This window comes from Acinonyx jubatus, chromosome C2 (assembly GCF_027475565.1).
Source record: "Acinonyx jubatus isolate Ajub_Pintada_27869175 chromosome C2, VMU_Ajub_asm_v1.0, whole genome shotgun sequence".
Taxonomy (NCBI): Eukaryota; Metazoa; Chordata; class Mammalia; order Carnivora; family Felidae; genus Acinonyx; species Acinonyx jubatus.
The window spans coordinates 19313521-19331302 of NC_069384.1; positions in this window are offsets into that span (position 1 = coordinate 19313521).

Genomic DNA, 17782 nt, shown 5'->3' on the forward strand with positions numbered 1-17782 from the left:
AATAAAAAAATACAATTGACTGTAGAGGTATACTTCTGAAGATGAATTGGTGGATTGGAGACTGTCTTCAGGACAACCTTGGGAGGATGTGCTAAAAATAGCAGGGCTTTGTGAAAGAAAGAGCCCAGAAGCAGAGTCACTCCCTTCTAGGAACACTTGGATCAAACAGGGACATGCTGACTCCATAGAAAATTCATGAAATTTTAAGGCCCTGCCATTTCTAATTGACTTATCCTGAGTCTTTATGATTTAAATGCAGGATTCTGATTAATTGCTGTGGGTATACCCTTCATCTTTTGCCCCTGTCTGACCACCTTGACTAAACAGAAAGGAGGAAGGAAACTTCAGAGGAGGGAGATACTTGGGAACTTTATAGGCAAAATCAAAGGAAACTTGAAATCAAGAGAATAGGCCTCACTCATGGATGTGGCCCCACCGCTATGCCCTGACAGACTTGTATGCAGAGAAGGGGGAATGGCATGGGATTGCTTTGGACTTCTAGGTTTGCTGTAAGGCCAGGTGGGGCCTAGAATGGCCGAGCTCTAGGCTGCATTCAGCCCTTCCCACTTCCTCTGGTTTATTGTATAGGTAATATAACTTTCAATTTATGCAGTGAGCTGAACAAAGTTAGGAAGCACTGCTCTCTAGAACCTGGTTGGCCTCCCCTTCCCCCAGCCCAACTACTTACTGGATTGCCCTGCTTTCTGGGCACTTCTATACATTAGAGACTGAATACTTCACAGGGTTCCATGTGGTCACTTGTGGCCTATAGGACACTGGACATTGGAAGGAGACCTGCAGAGCCCTTAGAGCCATGAAGGATCCACTGCCTGCCACTGAGATGTTTTTTCAGCCAATCCTGGAGGAGCTTTGAAGTGCTCTGCTGGTAACATGTGAATGCTTGAGAGAAGTCCCAGGTCTCCTTTAGAAAAAAAAAAGAGCCAGCCAAAGGGTGTTCTCCTTAAGTTGAAGTGTGTGGAAAAGGCAGTGAAAAGAATAAACTAATGACAGAAGTCACCAAAGCCCTCCAGTCACCTGGGCTGGAAGCAAGCCCTTCAATATTGCAGGTTTTGTGTTTGCAAGTTCAAATTCTGAACAAGGTTTCACCTGATGACATAATAGACTTTCTTGACAAAGGACAGAAAAGCAAGCCCTGTAAACTTTCCCAAATAACTATGGCTAATGACATTGTAAAAGCATTACAGAACAATGGAGAAAAGCTTCAGAAGAAACTAAAGAAGTATTTGAATAAAAATGCTCATCTTTATCACAGTCCAGAGGTGCCCAAGAGGGAAGAGGAAGAGGGAGGGAAGAAAAAGTGTGGGAAAAGAAGGAACATGGAGAAATGCCAGAACACTCAAATGCACAAGTGAACCGGGTCATGAATGATAAAGCGAGACAATTAAAATCTCTGGCTGAAACCATACTGAAGGCCAGATGTTTCCTGATATTGGGAGAAATCACACGGATGGCAGAAACGTGGAAGTAGAGAAACAGGGAAGCAGAAAATGGCCACCATCTAGTCTGTTAGTTAGAAGTGGATCTAAAGAGTCTCATTGATGATGTTATCTTAAATATGTCCTTTAAAAGTCCTGAAAGAGAAAAAAAAACACAACAACAAGAAATATCCAGACAATTGTGTGAAGAAAACCAAATGAATGAAGAGCTTACAGGAAAAATAAAAAATTCAAACCAAGCAAGTATATGCAGTCTGAAAATTTCCCAGTTTGAAAGTGAGATCCAGAAGCTTAAGCTGAAGCTTCAAATACTGCCTGCATCAAGAACATGTAATGTAACTTGACAGAAAATTGGTTGAGGAGGAAATACACTGCTTAGAAATAGAGAAGAAATTTCTCAATGTGTGTAGAAACATCAAATATGCAACTTTTATAAGAAATTGGCAGAAGACATGAACAAAGAAGTGGAAAGAATCACTCCCTCCTATCAAAAGGAGATTCTCTTCTATCAGAAAAGAGGTTAAGAAAGTTGGAGGCAGCTCTGTCGATTGAAAGATCAAAATGATTCATAACATGTAAGTTTGGACTAAGTTCGAGTCCACCTTCTGGCTTTTCTCAAGTGGCCCTTTTGCTTCTGCTGCTCCACCAATAGCCCACAGAAGTCCCGAAGGGTCCAGGGATCCCATGGGTTATTAGGGTTCCCGGGAAGGGGGCAGGTCCCTGGCTCACATGCCCCTTTGACAGAACAGGGCAAAAAGTCGTGACTACAGAATAAATTTGATGAATTTGGACAATGACTAGCACATTTGGCTCTATTTGATTGAAACTGTGTGTGTGTGTGTTATTGCATACATTAACATCTATTTGTTTAATAAATTCCTAACAAGCTTCCACAGTGTTTTCAGCACTATTCTAGATGCTTGGAATTCAGTGATAGAAAAAAAACCCAATGAGACCTGTGGACCCACAGAGCGTATAATCTAGTAAGGAGTAAGTGAGATAATAATGAACAAATAAACAAATAGATAGTACTAAATACTATGCAGACAATTACAATAAGGTGAAGAGATAATGGGGGTTATAGAATAACATCAGAGGTCACATTTAAGGCGTGATCTAACAGATGAGAGGAAGACAGCCCAAGAATGTCAGCGAGCACAATATTCCAGGGAGAAAGAAAGGGTGGTAGCATAAAGGCCCTGAGACCTTGGTTTCTGGAGCCAGGGAACATGGAGCAAAGGTCACAGCATAGAGGAGAATGGTGGAGGTTGCATAGGGCCAATTGCACAGCTACTGTGTTTGGTTCAGTGTATAACACCAGTGAGAGATTTAGTCCTTGTTGTGGGGAAAATGGGGAATCAGGGGGAGGGGGGACATGATGTGATGTATATTCTGCATATATCTCTTTGGTTGAGCAAAAAATGGAATTTGGAGAGGGGTCAGTATTTTGCTGAGGGGACAGAAAGCTGTCTGCAAGAGAGCACTGGGGGCTGACACTGGGGTTGTCATCATGAATCTGGGATAGTGAGGACAGATTTTGCAGGGGGCAATACAAGTCTTAGACATTTTCTAACTACCCTGGATACTGTTTGACACTACTTTAAAAGTCATAGTTAAATCTCTGCATGAAATCCCTGAAAAAAAGTCAGCAAGGTGTAGGTTTATAGCCAGCAAAATCTTGTTTGTTTTTTGTTTTTTGTTTTTTTTTTACAGGACAAAATATAGTGTAAAGCATATCTGTCTTGGACTTCAGTTTGGCTTCTACAATACCTGAAGGCCCTCAGGACCAGGTGGTCTCACCTGTCAGGTGGTCCAACAATAGTGCAAGATGAGGATTCCCAGGGATGATGCATTTACAGCATGTGTTGATATGACACTACTAGTTGGGGATACTATGATGAATAAGTTTAGACCCTCAAGGTGCACAGCTAATGGAAAAGACTCATGAACTAGATACGGTCCTGAATATGGTGCACACAGCCATAGCTGGCACCATGTATGGCTTTCTAACAGTTCTTGCAGCAGACTGAAGGTGGCGAAGGGAGTGCCAGAAAAGCCTGTCTGGAAGAGGTAGCCCCTGAACTGAACACTTAAGGATGAGCAGGATTTATCTATAAAACTTTCCAAATTTTAAGGGATATATGAATCACTTGCATATATTATCACAATGTAGATTTTGATTTATCAGCTCTTGAGTGGCCCTGAGACTCTGCATCGCTCCCAGATGATGCCTATGCTGGGGTACTAGACATGGAATAGTGAGGATTTTTAAGTGATTGTGGGGTAGGAGTGAGGGAAAGATGAAGGAGGAGGGGTATTTCTGCAGAAGGCATAGCACAAACAAATACACAGGGCATAAGCAGCCTGGTCTGGAGGGTGGGGTGAGGGCAGGTTTGTGTAGTTAATGTTCTGGAGTTCAGGACTCAGGCAGAAAAGCAGGGCCAGCTACGTTATCTTCACAAATATTCATATCTACCATGAATGAGTTTTGTCCCCAGAAAATCATCTGTTCACAGGAGCACAATGGACCACAGACTTGCTGTCACCCTTGGGGAAGCCAGCTGTGGATAACCCGCTATACCTCCAAAATGTCCTGTGTAAGTAAATAGCCCTACACCCACTCAGTTGCTACCCTTCTTGACATGTCCTTATGCCTACATACAATCGATTCAGATTCCCATAGATTCTACTTTCAAAGTCCTTCTAGTCTCTTCTCTCTATCTGCATGACCATCATACTCATGCAAACCACTATTATCTCTTCCCTAGGTCACTGTCACTAGGCTCCCCATCTAATTTCATGCAGCAGCCAGAGAGGATGCTGTAACCAAAGACCTAACCATGTTAAATATGAAACCGGACCTCAACATGTGTGTGATGAATGCACACCAGACCCCTTGCCCTTGACCTCCTGCATCCTTAGCTCTGGGTGATGACCACCAAGAGTGAACGCACATCCCAGTGTGCCCTTGGGCAGGCCTGATTAATGCTTGGTTTGTGCCTGAATATTATTACTAGTTCCTTTCTCACTCTTAAAATTCCTCCAGTTAGGAAAAAAAATTACATAGTTACAGAATAAATGGCTCATTTTATGCAACATTAAAAAAATGTATAAGCTCATGAGCATACAAGAAAACATGAGTTAAATCTAAATCTAGTCGAAGCCATAGACAAAGAAACACCACTGTTTTGACAATTTAACTAACGTGGAGGCATCACATTTTTAGTTAAGATGATTCTGCATTCTTGAGGGCCAAATATGAGCCATCTTACTTTTGAGAAAGCCCTAAGAGAAACTGAATGATATGCAGGATAAACATAATGCCAATCACGCTTGGGTTAAGGTCAAGGCCCATTCAATTTATTGTGAAACCAGAAGAGATTTCACTTGAAAATCTTTGGACAACAGTCCATTTTAATGCATAGTTCAGGTGATGAAATGTTCATGTGAATTAAGACAAATGATTTGTCTATTTGATTCAGGATGAAGAACATTTTGGTGGTGAAGTAAGATATTGAGTCTAAAGACATAAGGTGAAAAGATGAAGTTTCTTTGCCGGAAAAATGACCACTAGGAAGACAATATACTAGTAAGCATACAGCTTCTGGAGCTGCTCCCTGGGAAACACTGAGTTGTTTGTGAGTGGGGCCTGGACATCCGGAGATTTTTTTTTTTAAGTTCCTCTCATTATTCTGATGCACAGCAAAGTTGAGAATCCACTGCAACAGGGCATAAACGCCAGACTCACAATGAAGAGATGTGCATCTTCTTCTGATTCAGCACATGTGGCACCTTACTTCTCATGTCTCATGTCTCCATGGTTCATGATATTGTCAGATTATCTTTCTGTTTCCACACTCTGTCCGTCTAAACACTGCTGTTTCTTCCTGACCTATGGTACATTGTCCAAAACCACTGGCCCTATAGCTCCCTTTGGATCCAGCAATTGGGAAAGCTCAGGAGATTGGAGGGAAGTGGGGGAAGGGTGGGGGCAATGGCCAGGCATTTAGTCTCTTGGCTCCATTTTGACAAGGTTGACTTGAGTTTGCTAGATCCATAGACCTAAGTCCATGTTTTTCTACATGGCTTCCTTCCTTGAGGTTCTACTAACTACTCTTTCCCCTTATACCTTAGGCTTAGACGGGGTAACAGTTGGACTCTAACTATCCCAGGGTTATTGCTTGTATTAGTTTCCTATTGTTTTTGTGCGGAATTATCACAAACTTAGTGGCTTAAAAAAACAAAACCCTAGGAATCTAAAAAACAAAACATAATAGCAACAGTCTCAGATACAGAGAACAAACTAATGGTTGCCACAGGGATGGCTGAAATAGGTGAAAGGGATTAAAGGGACAATTATCCTCTAAATGTTTCCTTTACCCTCAGAAACCCTTAGTCATTCCCCTCAGGCAAGTGTGTCTGGGCCAATGTCCTGGATCAAAGGCAATGAAAGGACACTGGGCTACCCTAGGAATGGGGGTGGAGGGTGGTGGATTTTCCCCTGTGAATCAAGATCCAACTTAGGGCCAGAAAATAAATGATAGGGATTAAAGAACACACCATCGGTCAACAAATATTTATTCAGCGCCTACTACGTGTTAGTCACTGAACAGAAAAGAGATCAGTGGGCTGGGTCCTGAAAAGAGAACGAAGGGTTTGACTCCATTCTAGCAATGCTTTTATTTGCAAACAGATATTGTTAATTTTTTTAAGGGCAGGCAAGCAATCTCTGGCAACACTAACAATTTGCTTTTGTATTTTATTAAAAGATATTAAAGCTTTTTCTATGATAAACAATATTGTAAAATTATAAAATACGAAAATTACTTTTCTTTGTTACTAACTGTATTTTGCTCAGATTGATCAATTTGGATGTGGGTTTAAAAAAAAAAAAAGACATCCTCACAGAAACATCCAGAATATATTTGACTAAGTATCTGGGTACTGTGGCCCAGCCAAGTTGACATATAAAAATGAACCATAGCAAATTCATCCTTTGCCAACCTGGCTCCCATATGCATCTCCTTAAGCCATACTTACTCTATAAATAAAGACAATAATAAGGTCATACTTCAACTTAACATATACAGCTCTCCTATGTACAATTGAAAATGAACTAACCCTTTCCCCAGAAGACAAAGTCTTTGGGTGATGTTTACTCTTCTCTTTGGTATTCTGTAACTTAAACACTATGATAGAAAGTTAACAATACTTAAATACCATGATGGAGTCAATACATTTTAAGTTACATTACAAGGGGTTAAGAGAAAAAAACAACAACAAGGAGATAGATAGATAGATAGATAGATAGATAGATAGATAGATAGATCTATTCATTACTAAATACATATTCACACACAAACATAACAAAATGTGGAAGAATATTCATGATAATTATAGTCCTTATTTATGTAAGTAGGTAAGTGGTCACATCTGGTATTAATAAATACCTCCTTCCAATATTCATTCTGTATGCCTTTTGTCCTCAGCAAGCTTCTCAGCTGGTCATTGTTCTTTACCTGGTGAGATGATCCAAATCTTTGTTCCTGAAGGGTCTATTTCATTAGTAGTCCTGCCTGGATTAGGCTATTGTAGGTTTCCACTGACTTTAAACACAGGGAATGATAATAACAAGAAACACCCTAAGGAATTTCTTGTATTCCAGACATATTCTTATGAAAAGTGATGGGGAAAAAAACACTTACCAGATTAACAGCTACATAGCAGGTACCAGGGGATGTGTTAATTTGGCACTAATCTCTGCAGTCCCTCCAGGAATACATTACTGTTTTGGTTTACTACTTTTCTGGGTAGAAACAGTTCTAGTGGTTTCCTCTTGGCCTTTTCCACCATAATAGCCCTGACTCCACAGTTCAGGGAACCAGTTTGGGAATCTGCAGTGGACAGTCTTTGGATTTGAACTGCAACTTTGGCTCTTGCTTAGGTTGAGTTTCTGACCCACTATGCAGAATTGGGATTTACTAGCCTCCATAACTGTGTGAGCCAATTTTTTAAAATATTTCTCTCTCTTTCTCTCTCTCTCCACACACACACACACACACACACACACACACACACACACACACACACTTGTGCTTCTTTCTCTGGAGAATACTAATACAAAATCTGTTCTCTAGTGTCTGAATGGTAAATGTTTTAGGCTGAACTGTGTCCCCTAAAAATTCTTATGGATATTCCAATCCATAATATCTCAGAATGTAACTATATTTACAGGTAGTGTCTTAAAAAAAGCGATTACGTTGAAGCTGTTAAAATAGGCTCTAGCCAATATGACTGGTGTCCTTATAAGAAGGGGAAATTTGTACATACAAAGAGACACTGGGATGTGTATGTGTTGAGGGAAAGCCACATAAAGACACAGCGAGAAGGCAGCCATCTTCAAGCCAAGGAGAGAAGAGACCTGAAGAGAAACCATACCTGCTGACACCTTGATCTTAGACTTCTAACCTCCTTAACTATGAGAAAACAAAGTTCTGTTAAGTTACCCAGTCTACAGTGTTTTGTTATGGCAGCCCTAGAAAACTACTGCACAAAGCATTGTTGGATTTTTTTCCTATCATCATCAATGCTATTCTTATATTTCACTTCCAGTAACTGACAAAAAATATTTCTCAATTTATTTAGCAACTCCATTATTAGTTTTTCCCCAGGATTAGAAGTTCCAGTTATAATTCAGGAACATTTTGTATTTCTCCCCCCATTTCAGTAGGGTATGGTTTTCTCTAACTTTTCACAACAACAGTAAGGTGGAAATTGTAGCCTGATTTCCTAAATAGTTGTCCCTACCAACGAGGAAAATCTGCAGCCCTTATCCTTATGTCAGGGAACAGAATATTCCTCCCCCTTAGTGAAACAGTGAGCTACATCCATTTCGACAAGTTCTTTTTTTTTAAGTGATTGTATTTTATTTTGAAACCACATCATGCAAAGGTGGAGTGCCATAGTAAACCATGTTTACTATGCTGTTGGAATCAATATGTTGATTGTTATGGAAGTTTTAATACTGACGATTGTGTTATATTCTTATAAATAAAATGTTGCTAAAGATAAAATAATAATAATAATAATTAATAATAGCAACAGCTTTGGTATGTTAACTGATAGGCAGTATTCCATGTAGTTTACATTTGGTAGCTTATACCATTTTTCACAACTTATGAAATATGAACTATTACTTTATCTACTTTACAGGTGAGGAAATGGAAACACAGCAATTATACAACATAGACCCAAGGTAAAAGTCAAGAAACGAGGATGTGTTAAACTTGGGTCAAAACAGGGCAGTGTGTTTACTGATAATGTAACACATTGCCTTACCATGGAAACTGAGTATTTCCAAAAATCATGAAACATCTCCATATTTCATTGCCACTGCTCTAGATTTATCTCTTTCCAGATGTGTTAAGTAGACATCTCTGTGTACATTCATATCACTTGCATTACAACTCAAAAAAGTAAACTCAGTCCATGTAGGTTTTTATATATTTCTAAGTAGTAATATTTAACTTTAATTAAAAAAATTATATTGTTTTTCCTTTGCATTTCACTAATAATACATGCCATAATTATTCATCTCAAATTCAAGGAAGATTTGCTAAAAGATGTAGTAGTAGTGACAGTGAATGCTTAAATACTGCTTATAGTCTTATTAATGATTTATGTATTGCCAATTTACTTATTTATATTTACATTTAGTTTACTTAATCCTGAAATAAGCTTATGATGTAGGTACTATTATTAGCATCATTTTATTAGTAGGAAACTGAGACACAGATAGGTTATATAATTTAAGGTCAAATCTGGATTTCAAATCTTGGATGACGTGCCCAGGGTCCATACTTTTACCCTTTCACCATCTGCCTCTCACTATAGCAAAAATCAGAAGGAAGTAAAATATTTCATACAAAGGCACCTGGGTGCCTCAGTAGGTTAAACGTCTGAAGACTCTTGACTTTTGTCTCAGGTCATGATCTCACAGTTCATGAGTTCAAGCCCCGCATTAGGCTCCATGCTGACAGGGCAAAACCTGCTTGGGATTGAAAGGGCGGGCCTACGCCGGCCGACTCCATCTTGTTCTGTGTCCTTCACCTTGACCACACCTCCTCCCCTTGAGTAACCACCCCCCTCACCTGCCTAACAGGACTGGGACCCTTCCCCAGCCAATTGGCTGAGGCCATAGCCATTACCTCACCAACTGCCCCTAGACCCCAATAAAACCTTTGTTCTTTTGAAACTCGCTCTCTCTCCCTGGTATCTCACCACTGTGTCGGTGCAGGTAGGGGATTGAGCTCGAGCTAGCTCGAATAAAGGCTCTTTGCTTTTGCATCGGACTCGGCTCCCTGGCAGTCTTTGGGGATCACGAATTCTGGGCATAACAGGATTATGTCTCCCTCTCTCTGCTCCTCCCCTGCTTACTCTCTACCTCTCAAAATAAATAAAAATAAACTTAAAAAAAACTGCATACAAATGTAAGGCCAGCGTATGCCCACATTTTTCTAGCAATTATTAATTACCATATACCTATGATGCATATGTTTAAAATTTACCTGTTAAAATGGACTACATACTATAATTGCAAAACAAACCTAAGCAATTGTTGGTGGGTTGTCTCTAAAATCTATTTGTGGCTAAAATATATTTCTTCATCCTCTTGAGTCTTAGTTGATCTGTGACTACTTTAATCTAGAATAAATATAGCAGAATCGACCTGGTGCCAGTGGAGGGTTTAAACTTTTCAGAAGACTGGCACTTAAGAATCTCCCTTTTGCAAACCACAAGAGTGTCTTAAATACAGAGAACAAACTGAGGGTTGCTGGGGGGTGTCGGGTGAGGGGGATGGGCTAAATGGGTGATGGGCTTTAAGGAGGGCAATTGTTGGGATGAGCACTGGGTGTTATATGTAAGTGATGAATCACTAAATCCTACTCCTGAAATCATCATTACATTATATGTTAACTAACTTAGATTTAAATACATTAAAAAAGAAAAAGATTTCCCCTTGTGGAGCCCATCAGCCATGCTGTGAGGAAGCCCAAATGGTGACAGAATTGAGGCCTGGATAATACTGCCCACTCAGCTGAGTTCCACCTGAGAGCCAATGCTATGTTGAGAGCTCAACACTGAGAGGCAAGCCATCTTGGAAGTAAATTATCTGGCCCCAGTAGAGCTTTCCAGCTTGATTCTCCCCACTTGGAACATTTTCACCAAGCACTGCTCAAATTGCAGAATTGTAAGCAAATAAATCATTGCTGTTGTTTTAAGTCACTGAGTTTTGGACCAGTTCATTATGCAGAAGATAACACAAATAAACATTGTAAAATATTTTATTAAACGTCTATTATAGCAATGTTAAACAATGAGGATCATTATGTTAGGTTTTCCTTAAAGTTTTCCTGAGTTTATAAGTTTGTCTCATTTAGAATTATCAAGCTACTCTGTGTGTGTGTGTGTGTGTGTGTGTGTGGGTGTGGGTGTACCTTGAAATTTACCTATAATAAAAAAAGGAACTGGCTGCATTGTTATATTTTTAACTTGGAACTATGTTCCCCCGAATATCCTTTTTGAAGTGGTTTTGGCAGCATTGACTGAGATTCTTGTGTGAGATTTGGAAAGCAGGAGTGAGGCATTGCCCATTGATCTCTGAAGGCTGTGGTGGTCAGTGGTTGTGACAAACAGACTCACACAGGCAAGAGGATTCTAGCATATCCTAATATCCCAGGGCTCTGTATCCAGCTCACCTCTCCTGCTGCTGACCAACGAGACCTATCCCATGTTCCTGGCTGCAGACTCAAAGAATTCTTATGGATTTTTGCATTACCCTTCATGCTGCCTGTCACTAGCTGAATGTATACGATTTCTCCGATTGATTGGTTGGTGATATCTCTCATTCCCCATTTCCCCCTTTTCAGAATGTCACTGCCCAAACTTTGGCATTCTCTGTTTGAATACCAGCTGATGTGGGAGTTAGGGAGTTTCTGGTTCCCTGAGAGCCACATTTCATATTTTAAAACATTAGTAATTTTTTTAGAATTCCATAGTGTACTGATAGTGGAGAAATACGTGATGGTACCCTCATCAAACAATATCTCAGCCAGCATGTGTGAAGAACCACCATAAAATATAAATGAGAGCCATGATAACAAATACTACAGTGGTGAAAGTATATCTTCGGTATTTTTGTTTGCATCCTAGCTTAATTCTGCAGTATGGTGCATAAATAAAATCTTGCCACCTTCAATTCATTCAGCAAGTGTACATTGAGGTGCAAACTATATAACTGCACTAAATTAAGTATCAGAGTGCAGGAAAGAAAAATAAAGATGGTCCTATCTCTTCTGGAGTTTATAACACAAAAATACAGGCAATTAAGTTATGAGTTTTAAGGCACGGGAGCCCACGTAAGTCTCAGGGTTCCTGACACACATTCCAAGGCAAGTGAAGATTCAACTAATGCCTAGAGAAGAATGAGATAAAGTTACCCCAGCAGGGCAGGGACAGTGTCCTTCACAGAGGATCGGAAAGCAGAAAGAGCCAGCAGATGGGAGAAATGGGAGGATTGGCAGGAGAGCATGAAAGCATGGAGTAGTGAGAAATGAGGCTTGGGAATTAATCAGAGGCTAGATGTAAGGGGCGTGAGTCCCAAATAGGTGTGGCATTTAAATAGTTCAGGCAGGAGGAACCTGGGAAATTATATTTAGCTAACAGGAGCTGAACTGACAAGAAGAAGCAGTACGATAGCAAGATGGCTTGTGGAGGGTGGGATCAGGACAGGAATCTTTCCCGCCCTAGAGTTTCATCACTTTCCATGACCTGGCCAGGCTGCCAGGGACAACCAGCAACCCACATGAGAACACAGTATTTCTGGCTTTCGGTGGCAGTTTTGCATGTAAGAGGACCTATAGTCCATCCAAGGATTATCTGACATCCTGTGGGTTCAGTCTCCAGAGAGCTCTAAGAGCTGGACACTGGTGGTGTCTGGGTGGTTTCTAGAAGGACCGAATTCCTGAGCTTATGGTAGGTCTTGTGCCATCCAAGTGGGCAGGGGAGCCTGTGAGCTGGTAGCTACAGAAGATGGGGTGTGGGAGTAGTCATGAAGTTTCTCTCAAAAAACACGTCATAACCAATAGGGTGCATGGGAGAATACTGTCACTTTAATGGGGTGAGAAGAATATTGAGGTGGCCTTGACTTAGACATAGAGAGGCTTTGACTACAGATTACAGATAAATTGGGGGTGAGGGTTTCAAAAAAAGTGGACTTAACAATACTTTAATAATTTAAAAAGATTCTGTTTCATAGTCAAACTGAATACATCTTTATTTTAGAAATATGGTTTCTCTTTAAGTGCTGCACTGATTAATAACATGAATAGATTGCCAATCCAATTCTTTTTTTTTTTTTCATGTTTATTTATTTTTGAGAGAGAGAGAAAGACAGAGCACAAGCCAGGAAGGGGAAGAGTTAGAGGGAGACACAGAATCCGAAGCAGGCTCCAGGCTCTGAGCTGTCAGCACAGAGCCCGACATGGGGCTTGAACTCAGGAACCGTGAGATCATGACCTGAGCCCAAGTCAGAGGCTTAACTGACTGAGCCACCCAGGCACCACCCAATTCTTTTTTTAACTGCTTTATTGAGATATGATTGATATACAAAAAGCTGCACATATTTATTCTATACTCCTTGATAAGATTGGAGAGAGTACACGAGTGACATCATCACGATCTATGCCAGCCCAATTTTTATTCTAAGAGTATAGAAAGTGAATATATTCCTTGTTTCTAAATTTCATTTTGGAATGCAGTGGCCATGATTGTGCTTTCCCCTTTATGCAAAAAAAAAAAATTGTTTATTTGTAACCACAGCCCCAATTAAAAAAATTCTTTAAAACCTTATCTGGGGGTAACCTAGAATAATTCACAAATGTGTAAGTAACACTTAGGTTTTTAGGCTTTGGAAAAAGAGAAATTCCCTCTTCATTGCCCAGAAAATTGCAAATCAGGTTTCTCTCCCCAGACACAATGGAGGGTGAGCATCAGGAGGAGAGAAGATGAGAAGAACAATGTCCACACAGGAAAAAAAGTCTGGAGGCAGTTCATGGGCTCTTAATGGAATTCCTAAAGAATTATACTTTTCATGGGCTCAACTGCAGGAAAAATATCACAGTGGGGTTTAACAGAATCGGAGGTTAGTAATAGAAGGAGCATTCTGGGAAAATAAAAAATACAATTTTCTACTTCATAAAGTATACCCTTTCCACTGAAATTTCCAGCATATTATAAATGAAACTGTACTGATGTTGAGAAAAGCACATAAAGATTATGATTGTTTTTTAGCCTTTAAAACAGATTGCTTTTTCTATTTACCTGCTAAAAGCTGAGTTCAGGGATTAGTTCTTTTCCAAGTGATTATGGAGTCTTGAAATGGTCAGAGGGCTGCCTTCTCCACTTGCCTTTGGTATTAGCCAAGAGCTGGAGTCAGGGGAGAAGCCAGGGGGACTGAAAGACTGATTTTTCAGCTATGCATTACCAGAATATTATTGAGATGAATGATCATGATTTCTGCTGTGTGCCATTTTGGAATTCAGTTTGAAAAAGAACATCTCTCTAGACTGCCCCTTCTTCTATCAACATCTGAGCTCTTCAGAATGTTTTAATAAATTTTATAAAGTGCTCATTCATATCTCTATTGGAATCTTGTATGCCTGTAACTGTCAGTGTAGAGAAACTTAATGCTCAAACATACATTCATCCTGAATATCTATCTATCTATTATCTATCTATCTATCTATCATCTATGTTTTTATTGTTTATTGGGTGAGACGGATGGGAAGAAGGAAAGAACTATTGGAAACAGATCTCTTAAGGGTCAACTTGCATGAAATAATTTTACAGTGAAATATTTCTTAAGAGCAACCTATTCATTGAGAATAAGAGGAAAATTTGAGCCAAGACTGTTAATGCACACATGATTAGAAAAACCCAAGCAATCTGCTGCATGAAATGTTTTTTTGCTGTTGACCATGACTTGGGATTAGCAAACAGTTTGAGAGCCTATGACTGGAGTGCTCCTCAACTACCCGTGCCTCATGTGAAGGGAGGAAATATGTCTTCTGACCTCTAATCATCAGCTATATTTATACTAAATTGTGTGTCACATATTATGGATCGAATGTTTCTGCTTCTCCAAAATTTGTATGTTGAAGCATTAACCTCCAATATGACGGTGTTTGGAGATGGGCCTTTTGGAGGCAATCAGGTTAAGATAAGGTCATGAGGCTAGAGTCCCCATCCTGAGATTAGTGTTGTAATAAGAGGAAGAGCTACCACGTGAGGACACAGTGAGAAGGTGGCTGTTTGCAAGTCAAGAAGAGACTGTCACCAGAGACCTCATTTGTCAGAACATTGACCTAGGACTTTAAAGTCTCTAGAACTGTGATAGGGAAACAAGCCTTTGCTATTTAAGCACCCTAGTCTGTGTTATTTCGTTATAGCTGCCTGAGCTGATTAAGACACATAATATTAGCCCTGTGGTTTTTCAGAAGAGAGGTGGCCATTGTGGGTTCGAACTGTGAGATGAACATCTGGGTGGTTCAGTCAGTTAAATGTCTGACTTCAGCTCAGGTCATGATCTTGTGGTTCATGGGTTTGAGCCCCACATCGGGCTCCGTGCTGACAGCTCAGAGCCTGGAGCCTGCTTCAGATTCTGTGTCTCCCTCTCTCTCTGCCCCTCCCCCACTTGCACTCTGTCTTTCTCTCTCAACAATAAATAAACATTAAAAAATTTAAAAAAAAATGTGAAAGAAGCCATCATGGAGGGTGGACTTGCATAAATAAAGTGAAAAAAAAAAGCTTTCCAAGAAGAGAATATAGGCATGAAGAGGAAGGAAGGAAAAAAGGTAAGAATAATGAGGAGCTACACTGATAATTCATTCTATACATTTACACATTGATAGGTACTCAGGCACCAGGGATAGAGAGACTACTTAGGTACTCATCTTCTTTCTAGACTCCTTGAAGTACTCAAAATAGTTCTAGAGAGAAATTTTGCACATACACACACAAACTACAGTATGCTTGGTAAGTTCAGAACTCAGAAGAAATCGAGGGTAAAATGGGAGGACACAGGATGGAGTGATTAATTCTACTGGGGAAAGGAGTGGTCAGGGAAGCCTACGTAGAAAAGTCTAAAGTGAAGCATTTGTGTGTGTTACAATGTGGAAAAGGCATTGTGAATCTTTGCTGGGGGAGAAGGCCTAGGATATGCCCTTGCACCTCAGAAGTCCATTGACTGTTGCCAACCTCATCTCCCTGCATCACAGAAGCTGCCTCTTTTTCACCATCCCACACACCTGGATACCAGACCTGCTCTACACTGAATGAGTCATGGCTTGAATTTGTTTCCTTTATATATCTGCAAGCAGCTTGAACTTTTGAGGATCCTTTTATAAGGAATCTCTTCCTAGCCTTCATCAGAAACATGCACATCTTACCACCCGTACCTGCTAAATAACCTTTATATCTGATGTATTTATTGTGTTAAATGTTTTATTTTAAAATGTCATACAAATAAGATAGTATATCAAATATAACATATAATTTGAAGATTAATAAAAATAAAACGCAATGATTCCCTGTGTACTCACTACTTATCTTAGGAAAGAGAACAGATTTCTTAAATCTAATGTGATCAAAGTTAAGTTATATTTCTGACTTTCACAAGAATTACTGGAATTAGAAAAGACATGGAGTATTTTTATTGGTCTATCTTAATATTCTCATTATTTCCCAACACTCAATGAGGTTTTTTTTTTTTAATAGTAGTTGAGTTATATATCATACCAAACTCCTTTCTAGGGATTGCAAGATGCATTCTCTTACCAAGAGGCCATTTCTTTTTTTTTGTGTTTGTTTATGGAATGAAAGAAGCATTATGAATTCCATGTTCTGTTACGATATATGCACAGCTGATGTTCAATTTCTAAACATTCATTCCTTTCCAAAGTGTGTTTCCTATATTCTTCAGCTAGAAGAAAAGAAGTTCATCTCTGATACCAGTTCCTTCAGCAGTTTACTGAGAACTTCAAAATCATTAAAAAAAATATTCCAAAAAATATTCATTCCCACATGTATCAAAAATTTCAGGAAATCTAGAGAACTCTCAACCACAGTTTGGAAACATGATTTTGGAAAATAGAACATATATCACCAATCATCAGTTGTTAAAAATTCTACTAAGCTCACAGTTTATAGCTCTTTGTATGTGAAGAACATTGTATAACCTATTTCAGCATGAAGCATTGAGAAAGAGAACATCTATTTTTTTTTGAAAATTATAACTGAAGATAATCTTGCTCTCCAAATTTCTGGTTTGAGAGACAACGTGGTTTCCAGAGATGATAGCATCCCATGACCCTCAGTCATTTCTAGGTTTCCCTCTCTTGGTCTTATCTCTAATATTTTATCTCAGCCCAGCCAGCCTGTCCCTGAACTTGCTGTTTTCCTCTCATTACTCATTAGCTGTGTAACTGGAAGTCTGTCATGCTGAATTCTAACTGCCTTAATGGGGCAGAAACTTGCCTCTTGGTATCAGGCAACACAGCTCTGAGGCTTCCAGCTGCATTGGTGCCAATATTCTACTTCCTGCTTTTAGGCTTTTGATTCCAGGACTCTCATGTCTCTGTTTTGCTATTTGTTTTGTGTACTCAAAATCTTTACTAAAACTTTGTTAAGCCCAACAGTTGCCTTTGGTAAACTTGTTTTATTAACCTACCATTGCGCTGGTGTGTAGAATGTCTCTGAGGTCCTAAAGTCAAAGAATGGTTGGTCTTCTAAGCATTTCATTTGGTGTGTTTATTGTCTCATTAGTATACATCTTCTCCCTGGTTTTTTATTGGTTTCTGCACAGTTTTTAATACATATCTTTAGCTTCTCACAGCCTCCATTGAAATCATATTTTATCACTCGATGTACGATGTAAGATCCTTTTAGGAGCATTCTTCATTCCCTGTTTTAGTGCTGCTATTCTCAGACATGTTTTACCTTTTTACATTCTATAACACCAAGCTTACTATTAGTTTGTTTTAAAGAGTCCATCAGTTTAACATATCTATCATTTCTGGTGCACTCCAGTTCTTGGTGTTTCCATTTAATATCATTTTTTTTTCATTTTGAACAACTTTCTTGAACACTTTTTGTACAAGTGTTGGTACCAAATTCTCTCAGCGTCTATTATTTGACAATATTTTTTTGGTCTTTATTTTTTTAAGGCTATAGAATTCTAGGTTGAATTTTTTTCAATTTTGAATAGG